Genomic DNA, 12,633 nt, shown 5'->3' with positions numbered 1-12,633 from the left:
ATAATAATTACCCGCGAGTAGTAACAATTATTTTTGTATTTTATTTATTAGTTCAGGCTAGGGTCTTCTTACGCTTCGCGTTTTGATTGATATAAAATGTTTAGTAGTTTTCTAATGCCAAAACATGTAATAATTATTATTATATAATTATCAATACAATATCAATACAATAATTAGTTTGAATTTTTATAATTCAAAATCCTTTAGAGTAACATTTTAAGTTATTTGATCAATTTGATTATTGCGATTGTCATATAATTATTTCACATGATTTTATTAACTTCAATATGATTTACAACACTGGTAGATAATAAAGTTCAATTTTTATTCGTACAAATATGAATTAAAAATTTTGCGCAAGAAGACATTTCGCGACAGGCAGATTTTAGAATCAGAGCAATAGGTTTTGAATATTATTCTTGTGATTTTGAAAATATGCTCTGATGAAGGAATCGCCTGAGAGTATTTCTATTCATATTTCTATTAAATACAATTACAATGAATTCCAATTTCTTTTTAAGTTCAGTATTAAAAATTAAAAATTTAATGTACTAAAATTTCAATAACTTCAATTAATGTTCAATTAATGAAATAAAATATAAAATAGAGTCACAAATATTTTTGAAATATTATAATAAGAATTTGACATATATAATATAATTTATATAATTATACAATTTGAAATATATAATAATGCAAAGTCAAAGAATGTTAGCCCGTTAGATACAAAATGAATATATTAATATCTTTTTAGCTCAGGATTTTCAGATTTAACCCTTTCCATGTTCATTGTCAGGATCTCATTCACGTGCTCAGGTGCTACTTGAGTGAGGGAGAGGCAATGGATATGACGACTTTAGTTGATAAGCTAATACAAATTTTTAGCGACTGATGATGCATAGCGTATCGTGCACGACGTACTTTCCACATTGTGTGTGTATGGTTAGGCTGTGGAATTGCGTCGTTTCATTTATCATATATTATTTCATTCCTTATTCAATCAGAATTTACAATCATATTCGCAATATTTAATTGCGAATAACTAATAAATTAATAATATGCAAGATTATTAATTTTTAATCTAAAATTACAATAATGATACAATTTTGATTCACAATAATGATACCATTTAGTCTAATGACTAATCTTTTAGAAAACATGACGTATTCATAAATTTTCACAATTAAAATGTAAATACACGCGTTTTTGTCGCGTTTCACGCAATGGTCGCTAGCCATCATCAGTCGATTTCAGGAAAATGGTACGTAAAGTTAGAGTGTGCGAGTAGTGTGCCAAGCTCGGGTGTCGGAGGCGTCCCGGGACGCTTTCCCTAGTGTAGGCTTTTGCGCCCGAGTGTTATGCGTGAGAATCGTGGAATGAATGTGTTGGTGTGCCTGTTTTGCCATTTTTTTAAATATAGGGCTAGGTAGGATAGGTAGTATACTTCTGGTGTGTCTGTTTAATCATAAGTAGGTAGGGCCGGGCAGGTTGTCACAGTCTCTGATCGGGTAGGCGCGTTTTTCGCGTGACAACCTGTTTCAGGAAATAAAATTTGATAAATCGAGGGCAAAGCTGAGATAAATGGACGATTATGCCATTTGTTTCTGGTTTTTCTCATCGATTTTTCGAATTTCGCGGTCGCGGTCGTGATTTGCTTTCGAAACGAACGTTGCGCTTGAGATTCTGTGCATGTACGGAGAACGATCATCATGTTCGTTGGTCGTCCATGCACTTAGCTTTCGCGACTTAGTCCTTTTTTTTTTTTTTCTTTGATTTGCGATTAGTGAATCTCGAGCCTAGATTTAAGTTTCAGCGGGCATCGCGCCCGAAGGAGGAAGACCGAAGAGGCCCGACAAACTGTCACGAAGAGGGCTGCAACGAATGATTTCTCATCTTTTGGATCTTGTCTGAGTCCAAAGAATGGGAAGTCATTGTTACTACTTTGTCATTGTGCTCGTTTTAGTAATACGTAGTATATGTTGTTGTATCGTATCTGGCCAATTTGCATGCTGGCCCATCGTTCATCCAATTATCATGGGCAAATCGCGGTTTTGCATTAGTGTTGCGATTGATAAATAACGGGTTGAATTAGAGTTGCGTTAAAATGATAATCGCGTTTACTATTAGCGTTGCGTTGAAAAGAATATCGCGGTTGCTTTTAATTATTTTCATGAATTAGTCTATTTTTTTTATTGTTTTTTTCTTTTAATATAAATTTGATTTTATTCTATAATATAATTATGATTTATGATATCACGATATTTAAAGTAATTTTTAAGATTTACAAAATAATAGTAAATTTTATATTAAATTCATTTGAAGAATTAGTGTTGCGTTGATGAAAGATCGCGTTTTTTATAATAGTGTTGCGTTTATTTGCCCAAATTGCCCATATTTTTCCACTTTTGGACTGTGGAATTACGTTCCAGTTCCTGAATCACCTATTACAGCCAAAAAGGCTGTACAAAGGGTGATTGTACAATGGCAGTCTCTGATTATAAGGCTGCAATCTTCCGCTATTAGTGTTGCGTCTATAATAAAATATGAGTGCATAAATTAGTTTATTAGAGTTTCGTATATGTTTTCGCGAATCTTTTATCTTTTTTTTATTTTTCTTTTTTTCTTTTTTGTTAATGAAGAAATGCATTGAAAGTATAACGAAGCACTCTTCGCGTTTTCTTTTGAGATTTTTAGCATATTAGTGTTGCGAAATATAAAAAAATTCCACTCACGGTTTGTTCGGATTTACATCGAGTGGATAATTATTTTGGTAACCCTTCTGGTTACCTTTTCGTCGTTTTTCTCTTTTCAGCATCCCCCTTGTTAAGAGCATTTGTTTACTGTTGTAAAAATGTATTTTATTCTTTGCATCGATGAATATCTTTCATTTAAAATCATGGATTGCTTAACAACATTTTGATAATTCGATTTTTTTTTTTGATTTAATTTTTCTTTTTATTCCTAGATGTAAATTAAAATTTTTTAATTACTAATCCAATAATTGAGTTTGTTACAGGTATGAATTGAAGAAAATAAACAAGAAAAAATAGATTCAAGTTAATGTGTGATTTGCTAGAAACTAATTTAATTTTTGTTATTGAGTTTCATTTAATTCTGTTTTATATTCTGTTTCAGAAATCCTCTTCAACTTTCAACGGTATGGATTACATCATCGAATAAATATTTTAATTTTTATATTAGGTAGGATAGGATTTAAGATAGGATCAGATTAGAAGAAATATTTAGAAATATTTTTTTTATATATGGGATTTATAAACAATGGGATGTTCTGTTCTTCCTATTATTAAAAAAGGCAGTCTCGCCTTCCCTACTCTGATTCGTTTTCCAAACCAATATTTCCTAATTTTTCAAGGCAAATTACCTTAACCTTGCCTTAATTCCTCAATTTCCTCATTATAGACAAATACTTGATAGCTACGTGACTTCGTTCACTAGCCATCATTGATATTTTCCTCTTGCCACATGTGGTTCATATTTTATATCGTATCATAAATTTTTCGAAAATTGTTTGTCAGTCGATCAGTGTGAATGTTGGTGTGAAGAGAATTTGTAGATGTTCAATAGGCAGAGTTAAAAACAAAATGTTTAAATTCTTATATATTCTTAAGTAAGAAATACGAAAAAGAACTTTTAAAATAAGTAAAATGTTAATGTTATATTTTTATTTAAATTTGTTTCAGGATTTCTTACTGGAGCAGAAGATAGTACGATATTGATTAAAGAAAATGTATTTAGAATTAAGTGCATGCACAATCAAGGGTATTAAATAAAGTAGTGTAGTATTGTAGAAAAGTAGATACTGTAGATAAATAGATGGGTAAAATGGTGTAGCGCTTTTTGGGATGCTTATTTTGCTTGTTTTTTTTCTTTTTTTTTTGCGCACGCTTTTACTATCAATCATTCTTCATTTTCATATCGAAATGGAAGTGTAAAATATTGATAGAAAATCTTTTAATTTTAATTTTATTTTCAGATTTAGTCTTCCGCGCCGGTTTTCCTTAGAATTCCTTTCGTTGTTTGTTTTGCACAACGATCGAAGGATTCGAACGTTTTGCAAATTTATATCGAAAGGAAAATTTATTATTAATTTTAAATAAATTTTTGCGTAAAGGAGGGTGGACGGGATCGTGGATAGGGTGGGTCTCCAATTCGCAGCAACCTCCACGCGGTGAGACCTGGAAAATCATTATTATTTACTATATTATTCATAATCGTATCCTTGATACAATTATAAATTTTATAGCGAATAATGTGAGCTAATTGGCTGCGCACGCGATTTCAATGATTATTTTTTTATTTTGTAATTATTAAGATTTATTAAATTATTAACGATCAAAGTTTGAACGTTTTGCTTACATCGAAAAGAAGAATTTATTTGTGATTAAAATAATTTGTGAAAAATTTGTGATTGTAAAGTGTAAGATTTCTTTTTCTTTTTTTGTTTCTTTGAGTTATAACAAATTGTTTACCTAATTAGAGTTTGTACGCCAAGCGTAATATACTCTAATCTTTTTTCGATTCAGAATACATTTTATAAAATCCCATAAGATATCGCGTCAATCTATTTCTGGTCTATTTCGTTTATACGTTTATTTTACGATCGTTAAAGAAACACATAGAGGAGGATAAGAAATATAGGTGAATAGAAAGTGAATAGAGATAAGATAAGAATTGAACGTGAGCCCCATCTCTTGCAAGCTAGAAACATTTCTTTAAAGAAATATTTTTCTAAAGTCACCAGAGATGGCAATAATAGTTAATTCTTACTCTACTTTATCCTCCTTGGAGAAAAATCTTATCCTGTTATTCAATCATTTTTAATTTATAATTGTTGATTTTTGTGTTATATTCCCTTTTTATTTTATTTCTTATTTATATTTATTTATTACAATGTACAATTTTTATTGTTCAAGTTCAAGTTAGATTTAGTTAATTGTTATGTTAAATATCTTTTTTTATGTATTTCTTTTCTTTTCTTTTCTTTTCTTTTCTTTTTTTTTTTTTCTTATTCAATTAATACTTATTGTTAAATTTTTCTTGATATTTTAATTCTTTTAGTTTTTTTTCACTTTGAGATTAAATTCTTCAGCTATGCTTCAATCCTTTTTTACTTTATATTTAACCTTTATGTTGCATTCTCTTTTTATGTTTGTATATTTATTTATTTATTTATTCATTATTTGTATATTATAACGTTAAATTCTTTTATATGTTGCAATATAACATTGTTGCAAAATATAAGGAAAGAATTTAACAATGTAATAGATTGTAATACAAATAATGAATAAAACATAAAAAGGGAATATAACATAAATGTTAATTATCATGAAGTAAAAAAAAATTGAAACAGTGAAGAGGAATTTAACCTCAAAGTTAAAAAATGTTTAAAAGAACTGAAATATGAAAGAAGGATTTAACAGAAATATTATTTAAATTAAAGAAAATATTTAAACAGAATAACTAAATTTGCTTTTTTGATGTTTTAAATTTTTAGATTTAGATTTTTTTAGATTCTTTTTTACTTTGAAATTAAATTCTTCAATTATGTTTCAATCTTCTTTTTTTTGTATTCTATTATAATTAAATTTTGTGTTACATTCCCTTCTTATGTTTTATATATATATATATATATATATATATATATATATATGCATAAAATATATGCATAATATAAATAAAGAATTTATCATTGCATAAAAAGTATAACGTGAAAAGGGAATGTAATGTAAAAATTAATTGTTATAAAGTATAATAAGGTTGAAAATAGGAGAAGAATTTAATCTGAAAGTTAAAAATATCTAAAAGAATTGAAAACATGAAAAAAAATTTAACAGAAATATTATCATGTCAAATATTAATATAAATATTATATATTATAATATATATTAAATAAAGGAAAAGGAAAATATTTGAAAAAAAAAGACAACTAAAATTATCAAATTTACAATGTTGAATTTTTTTCTTTATATATGTTTTTTCTAACTTAATTAACAGTTGTGTTAAATACTTTCTTGATGTTTCAAATTTTTAGATTTTTAGATTTAGATTTAGATTTTTTTAACTTTAAGATTAAATTCTTCAACTATGTTTCAACCATTTTTTTACTTTATTATAGTTAACTTTTATGTTATATTCTCTTCTTATGTTTTTATATTTATTTATTGTTTATACATATATATCATAATAAATTTCTTTATATGATGCAACATGACTAAATCTTACAATGCTGCAACATATAAGAAACATATTTTACATTGTAATGCATAAATAATGAATAAAATATGAAAAGAAAATGTAACATGAAAGTTAACTATCATGAAGTAAAAGAAAATTAAAATATTGAAGAAGAGATTTAACCTCAAAGTTAAAATAATCTAAAAGAATTGAAATAAAAATAGAAATATTATCTAAATCAAGAAAAAAATTCAAATAAAATAATTAAATTTTCTTTTTTATATATTTTCTTTCTAACTCAAGAATTTAACATTCATGTTAAATTTTTTCTTTATTGTTTTAGATTTTTTTTTAATTTTGAAATTAAATTTTTCTTTATCATTATGTTTTCTTCTCATTCTTTTTTATTTTATAATAGTTAACTTTTTGTGTTATATTCTCTTTTAATTTTTTCATTATTTATTATTTATGTAGTATATTCTTAAATTTTTTTTTTACATATACGTATATATATATATATTCTTCTAATTAAATTAATTTATGTGTCAAATTTTATTTATATTCACGTTTTATTTTATTCATATATATTTATATATATTTATATATACGTTTTCTTGGATTTATTTATCTTTTATTTAACATTATTCTCCTTTTATATTTTCATTCTGTTCAGATTTTGTTCATCTCAATTTATTTAAAATTTTTTATTTAAAATATCTCACTTCAATCTTTCCTAATCTCTTTAAATGTTATATTATATAAATATATTTTCTCGTCTTTTTTCAGATTTAGTTATGTTAAATATTCTTTTGCGTTTTTTCTTTTGTTGATTTTTATTATATATCGACATTGCTCTCTCTCCTTTGTTTAATATAATTTAATTCCTTAAATTTATCTATTTTAAAGTTAAATTCAAATTCTTGTGTTTCGATTATTTTAAAATCAATTATTAAATTAAATTCAGTTTTATATTATGTTCTCTTTTTATCTTTTCAATTTTTATGAATTTATTTAAGTTTTTCGTTAAATTTCTCTTTTGCTTTTACTTTTATTTTTACTTTTATTTAAATTTAATTAATCTTTTTATTGATATTTTTATATCTTTATTTCCTTCTTTGTATTATAATTATTTTATTATCTTATTATTAGTTAAATTAGTATTTCTACTGATAATTTTTTTTTCCAATAAGTAAATCTTTACAGGATTTCAATCTTACAAGCAACAACAATTAATTTATGTGTTATATTATGTTTCAATTTTTCGCGCGATTTTTGAATGAAAAAAATAAGCATCATGAGCCAACCAATCAGAACATCCCTTAATTCGAGACGCGGGACGAATTAGTGCGCATCGCAATGCGCATCGGAGTGCGCAACGCAGTGCGCATCACACTGCGCATGTCGTCAGTCTACAGTTGAAAATTGTGCGGAGTGGATGTGTCGTCGCAAATTCGGATTACGCAGTAAGTTATTTTACTGTTATTATTACTAAATTTATTGCTAATTTGGTTTTTTAAATAATCCATTCAGTGTAGTGAAAACGAAATTAATTAGTTCTTTGCGTATCTTTGTGTCTTTTCCTTCGATTGTTCATTTTACGTCTATTGCGTCATTAGCGTCCCGTATCGAAATATTTCGAGACGGAATTTGAAATCATACATTGGTAGTTTGTAATATAATTTTAATCGTATCCGTTTATTGTACAATTTCTTGTTCTTTATTTTTTATCATTTTAGTCATATTAAAGTCATGTAAAAGAAATTTTCTAGGATTTATTACGTATTCATTTCGTGAAATCGAAAGTATCGTATATTTTCCCGAATGTATATATAATATATCGTGTACAGAGTCTTCTCGCGTGTATGTTATTGTTTACTTTTTTGGTCTATCGTTTATATTTTGCTCGAGGTTAGAAACATTTCTTACGATATTTCATTTCCAAGAAATTGGATTCGTGTTCAAACATGTTTCGACTTGTCGAGCGTATCCCCTCTCCATCTTGTTATTCGATGCGCGAAATCGAAGCGCAAAGTGACATTGTTCGTCGATTTGTCGTGACGATTAGACGTTTGAAATTTTCTCGAGACACGTGTCTATTTGTTACGTAGTATTTTAATACTATTTTTTTTATACTACTTTTGTTATTATTTGTGCATTAATTAATACATCTTTGTTCAATGTTTTATTCAAAATTATTAAAATTGATAGTTTTTGACAATTAAATAATTTCGAGTTCCTCGTTTATCGTACAATTGGAGTATCGAATTACAAGATGGCTCATATTGTGAGTTTTCATTTGATTTGATTGTTTTGATACTTTAATACAATGTAATTTCATATTATTCATTTATTTAGACGTTTTGATTTTTTTTCTGCGCAGGTTTAATTGATAGCGTTATGGTAATATTCTCGAAGGCGGGAAAAATTCCAATATGGACGCCATGTCTTTCTTGGTGACTTTCTTTCGTGGTAAAATCATATATTTCGTATGTATAAATTTTTTTCCTTTTTATTTGGTTAAATTTTTATTTAGTTTTATTGAATTATTAGAGATTGTTGTTAAGCAATTCGTAATAAAATTACGTTTTAATTATAAGAAAGTGGAAAAATTAGAAATTTATGAGAAACTTTAATGATTTATTATTGGAAATTAAATTTTAAAATCTGATAAATATAAATATCTGAATATTTTATTAAATTTCAGATATTAATAAATAATTGGTAATAATTTTTACGTAAAATTCACAATCAATTAAAATAAAAAGGCAGTATTTTCAGAACAAATGTTCGATAAGAAGAAGAAAAATATCAAAAAGATATTTCTTTCTCTTCTATCATTCCCTACCCCTCTACTAATTAAGCGTTAATTTCAGAAAATGTTTGTAACCGCGCGCAATGCGGTTAATAGAATCAGTGTTTGCTTCGTCATAGTATTTTGAATATTTTTTAGAGCGCAACAGCTCTGATTAAATTTAATTAAAATAATCAAACGCGAAGGTAGAATCAGTGTTTGTTCGCCGATTATAATTTATACGGACGCGTTATTAGTCTTTTATTTTTATTTTTTTTTATTTTAAATATTCGTTTTCGGAACAGAGTAGAATCAGTGCTTCTCTCAAGAGAATACGGCGATCATCCACCACGCGAAGAGGTAAGAAGAATCATTAGATTCTCATTTATTAGATTTTAATCTTTTTGAATTAGAATTTCATATTAATTTTATTATTATTAAAATTTATTAGGAACTTAATTTTTTATTAATATTTAAAGTTAAACATAGTTTTATTTTTTTTACTATTGTAAAATTTTAAATAACGAATGTTATATTTTTAAGAAAAGAATTATGATACAATATTTCACATTTTATTTCAGATGCCGATGATCTTTATGAAGATTTGTTTTTGGACTAATCTTAAAAAATATTTGTGACCGCGCGCAATGCGGTTAATCAGAATCAGTGTTTGCTTCGTCATAGTATTTTGAATATTTTTTAGAGCGCAACAGCTCTGATTAAATTTAATTAAAATAATCAAACGCGAAGGTAGAATCAGTGTTTGTTCGCCGATTATAATTTATACGGACGCGTTATTAGTTTCTTATTTTTTATTTTTTTTTATTTTAAATATTCGCTTTCGGTACAGAGTAGAATCAGTGCTTCTCTCAAGAGAATACGGCGATCATCCATCACGCGAAGAGGTAATTATCCTTTTATCTATCTAAATTTTTATTCTTCTAAATAAAAGTTAAATTCGCATTTCAATTTTTCAAGTAATCAGAACCGTGTTCTAAATTATGACGTTTTGTCACAGATTTCTTCCGTCTTGATGACAACCTTCCCTTCTCGATGACTTCTGGGCTACAATAAGAGTGAAGCTATTCGTCGCATCGTATGGTGAGTCGCATGCTTTTTGGTTCCTCCGGTCACTCAATCATGTCGTAGGATGAAAGATCCGAATCGACACGAGTGATTGGTTGTATACGTAGAATTTTGCACGAGCACAATGACCGCGGGTATTTATTTATAATAATTACCCGCGAGTAGTAACAATTATTTTTGTATTTTATTTATTAGTTCAGGCTAGGGTCTTCTTACGCTTCGCGTTTTGATTGATATAAAATGTTTAGTAGTTTTCTAATGCCAAAACATGTAATAATTATTATTATATAATTATCAATACAATATCAATACAATAATTAGTTTGAATTTTTATAATTCAAAATCCTTTAGAGTAACATTTTAAGTTATTTGATCAATTTGATTATTGCGATTGTCATATAATTATTTCACATGATTTTATTAACTTCAATATGATTTACAACACTGGTAGATAATAAAGTTCAATTTTTATTCGTACAAATATGAATTAAAAATTTTGCGCAAGAAGACATTTCGCGACAGGCAGATTTTAGAATCAGAGCAATAGGTTTTGAATATTATTCTTGTGATTTTGAAAATATGCTCTGATGAAGGAATCGCCTGAGAGTATTTCTATTCATATTTCTATTAAATACAATTACAATGAATTCCAATTTCTTTTTAAGTTCAGTATTAAAAATTAAAAATTTAATGTACTAAAATTTCAATAACTTCAATTAATGTTCAATTAATGAAATAAAATATAAAATAGAGTCACAAATATTTTTGAAATATTATAATAAGAATTTGACATATATAATATAATTTATATAATTATACAATTTGAAATATATAATAATGCAAAGTCAAAGAATGTTAGCCCGTTAGATACAAAATGAATATATTAATATCTTTTTAGCTCAGGATTTTCAGATTTAACCCTTTCCATGTTCATTGTCAGGATCTCATTCACGTGCTCAGGTGCTACTTGAGTGAGGGAGAGGCAATGGATATGACGACTTTAGTTGATAAGCTAATACAAATTTTTAGCGACTGATGATGCATAGCGTATCGTGCACGACGTACTTTCCACATTGTGTGTGTATGGTTAGGCTGTGGAATTGCGTCGTTTCATTTATCATATATTATTTCATTCCTTATTCAATCAGAATTTACAATCATATTCGCAATATTTAATTGCGAATAACTAATAAATTAATAATATGCAAGATTATTAATTTTTAATCTAAAATTACAATAATGATACAATTTTGATTCACAATAATGATACCATTTAGTCTAATGACTAATCTTTTAGAAAACATGACGTATTCATAAATTTTCACAATTAAAATGTAAATACACGCGTTTTTGTCGCGTTTCACGCAATGGTCGCTAGCCATCATCAGTCGATTTCAGGAAAATGGTACGTAAAGTTAGAGTGTGCGAGTAGTGTGCCAAGCTCGGGTGTCGGAGGCGTCCCGGGACGCTTTCCCTAGTGTAGGCTTTTGCGCCCGAGTGTTATGCGTGAGAATCGTGGAATGAATGTGTTGGTGTGCCTGTTTTGCCATTTTTTTAAATATAGGGCTAGGTAGGATAGGTAGTATACTTCTGGTGTGTCTGTTTAATCATAAGTAGGTAGGGCCGGGCAGGTTGTCACAGTCTCTGATCGGGTAGGCGCGTTTTCGCGTGACAACCTGTTTCAGGAAATAAAATTTGATAAATCGAGGGCAAAGCTGAGATAAATGGACGATTATGCCATTTGTTTCTGGTTTTCTCATCGATTTTTCGAATTTCGCGGTCGCGGTCGTGATTTGCTTTCGAAACGAACGTTGCGCTTGAGATTCTGTGCATGTACGGAGAACGATCATCATGTTCGTTGGTCGTCCATGCACTTAGCTTTCGCGACTTAGTCCTTTTTTTTTCTTTTTTTCTTTGATTTGCGATTAGTGAATCTCGAGCCTAGATTTAAGTTTCAGCGGGCATCGCGCCCGAAGGAGGAAGACCGAAGAGGCCCGACAAACTGTCACGAAGAGGGCTGCAACGAATGATTTCTCATCTTTTGGATCTTGTCTGAATCCAAAGAATGGGAAGTCATTGTTACTACTTTGTCATTGTGCTCGTTTTAGTAATACGTAGTATATGTTGTTGTATCGTATCTGGCCAATTTGCATGCTGGCCCATCGTTCATCCAATTATCATGGGCAAATCGCGGTTTTGCATTAGTGTTGCGATTGATAAATAACGGGTTGAATTAGAGTTGCGTTAAAATGATAATCGCGTTTACTATTAGCGTTGCGTTGAAAAGAATATCGCGGTTGCTTTTAATTATTTTCATGAATTAGTCTATTTTTTTTATTGTTTTTTTCTTTTAATATAAATTTGATTTTATTCTATAATATAATTATGATTTATGATATCACGATATTTAAAGTAATTTTTAAGATTTACAAAATAATAGTAAATTTTATATTAAATTCATTTGAAGAATTAGTGTTGCGTTGATGAAAGATCGCGTTTTTTATAATAGTGTTGCGTTTATTTGCCCAAATTGCCCATATTTTTTCCACTTTTGGACTGTG

At 27.9% G+C, this 12,633-nt stretch overlaps 1 long non-coding RNA gene across 1 annotated transcript; it reads left to right on the top strand.

The window, feature by feature from the left end:
• The first annotated feature begins 9,255 nt into the window (after positions 1-9,255).
• On the top strand, positions 9,256-10,202 carry LOC133666559 (uncharacterized). The gene is made up of 3 exons (XR_009830872.1): positions 9,256-9,346; positions 9,568-9,891; positions 10,005-10,202. It is a non-coding gene; the product is annotated as an uncharacterized LOC133666559 (long non-coding RNA).
• Positions 10,203-12,633: the final 2,431 nt, after the last annotated feature.

The sequence above is a fragment of the Apis cerana genome, linkage group LG8 (genome assembly GCF_029169275.1).
Source record: "Apis cerana isolate GH-2021 linkage group LG8, AcerK_1.0, whole genome shotgun sequence".
NCBI classification, from domain to species: domain Eukaryota; kingdom Metazoa; phylum Arthropoda; class Insecta; order Hymenoptera; family Apidae; genus Apis; species Apis cerana.
The sequence above is the reverse complement of the archived record's forward strand: the minus strand, read 5'-3'. Positions and strand labels throughout refer to the sequence as shown.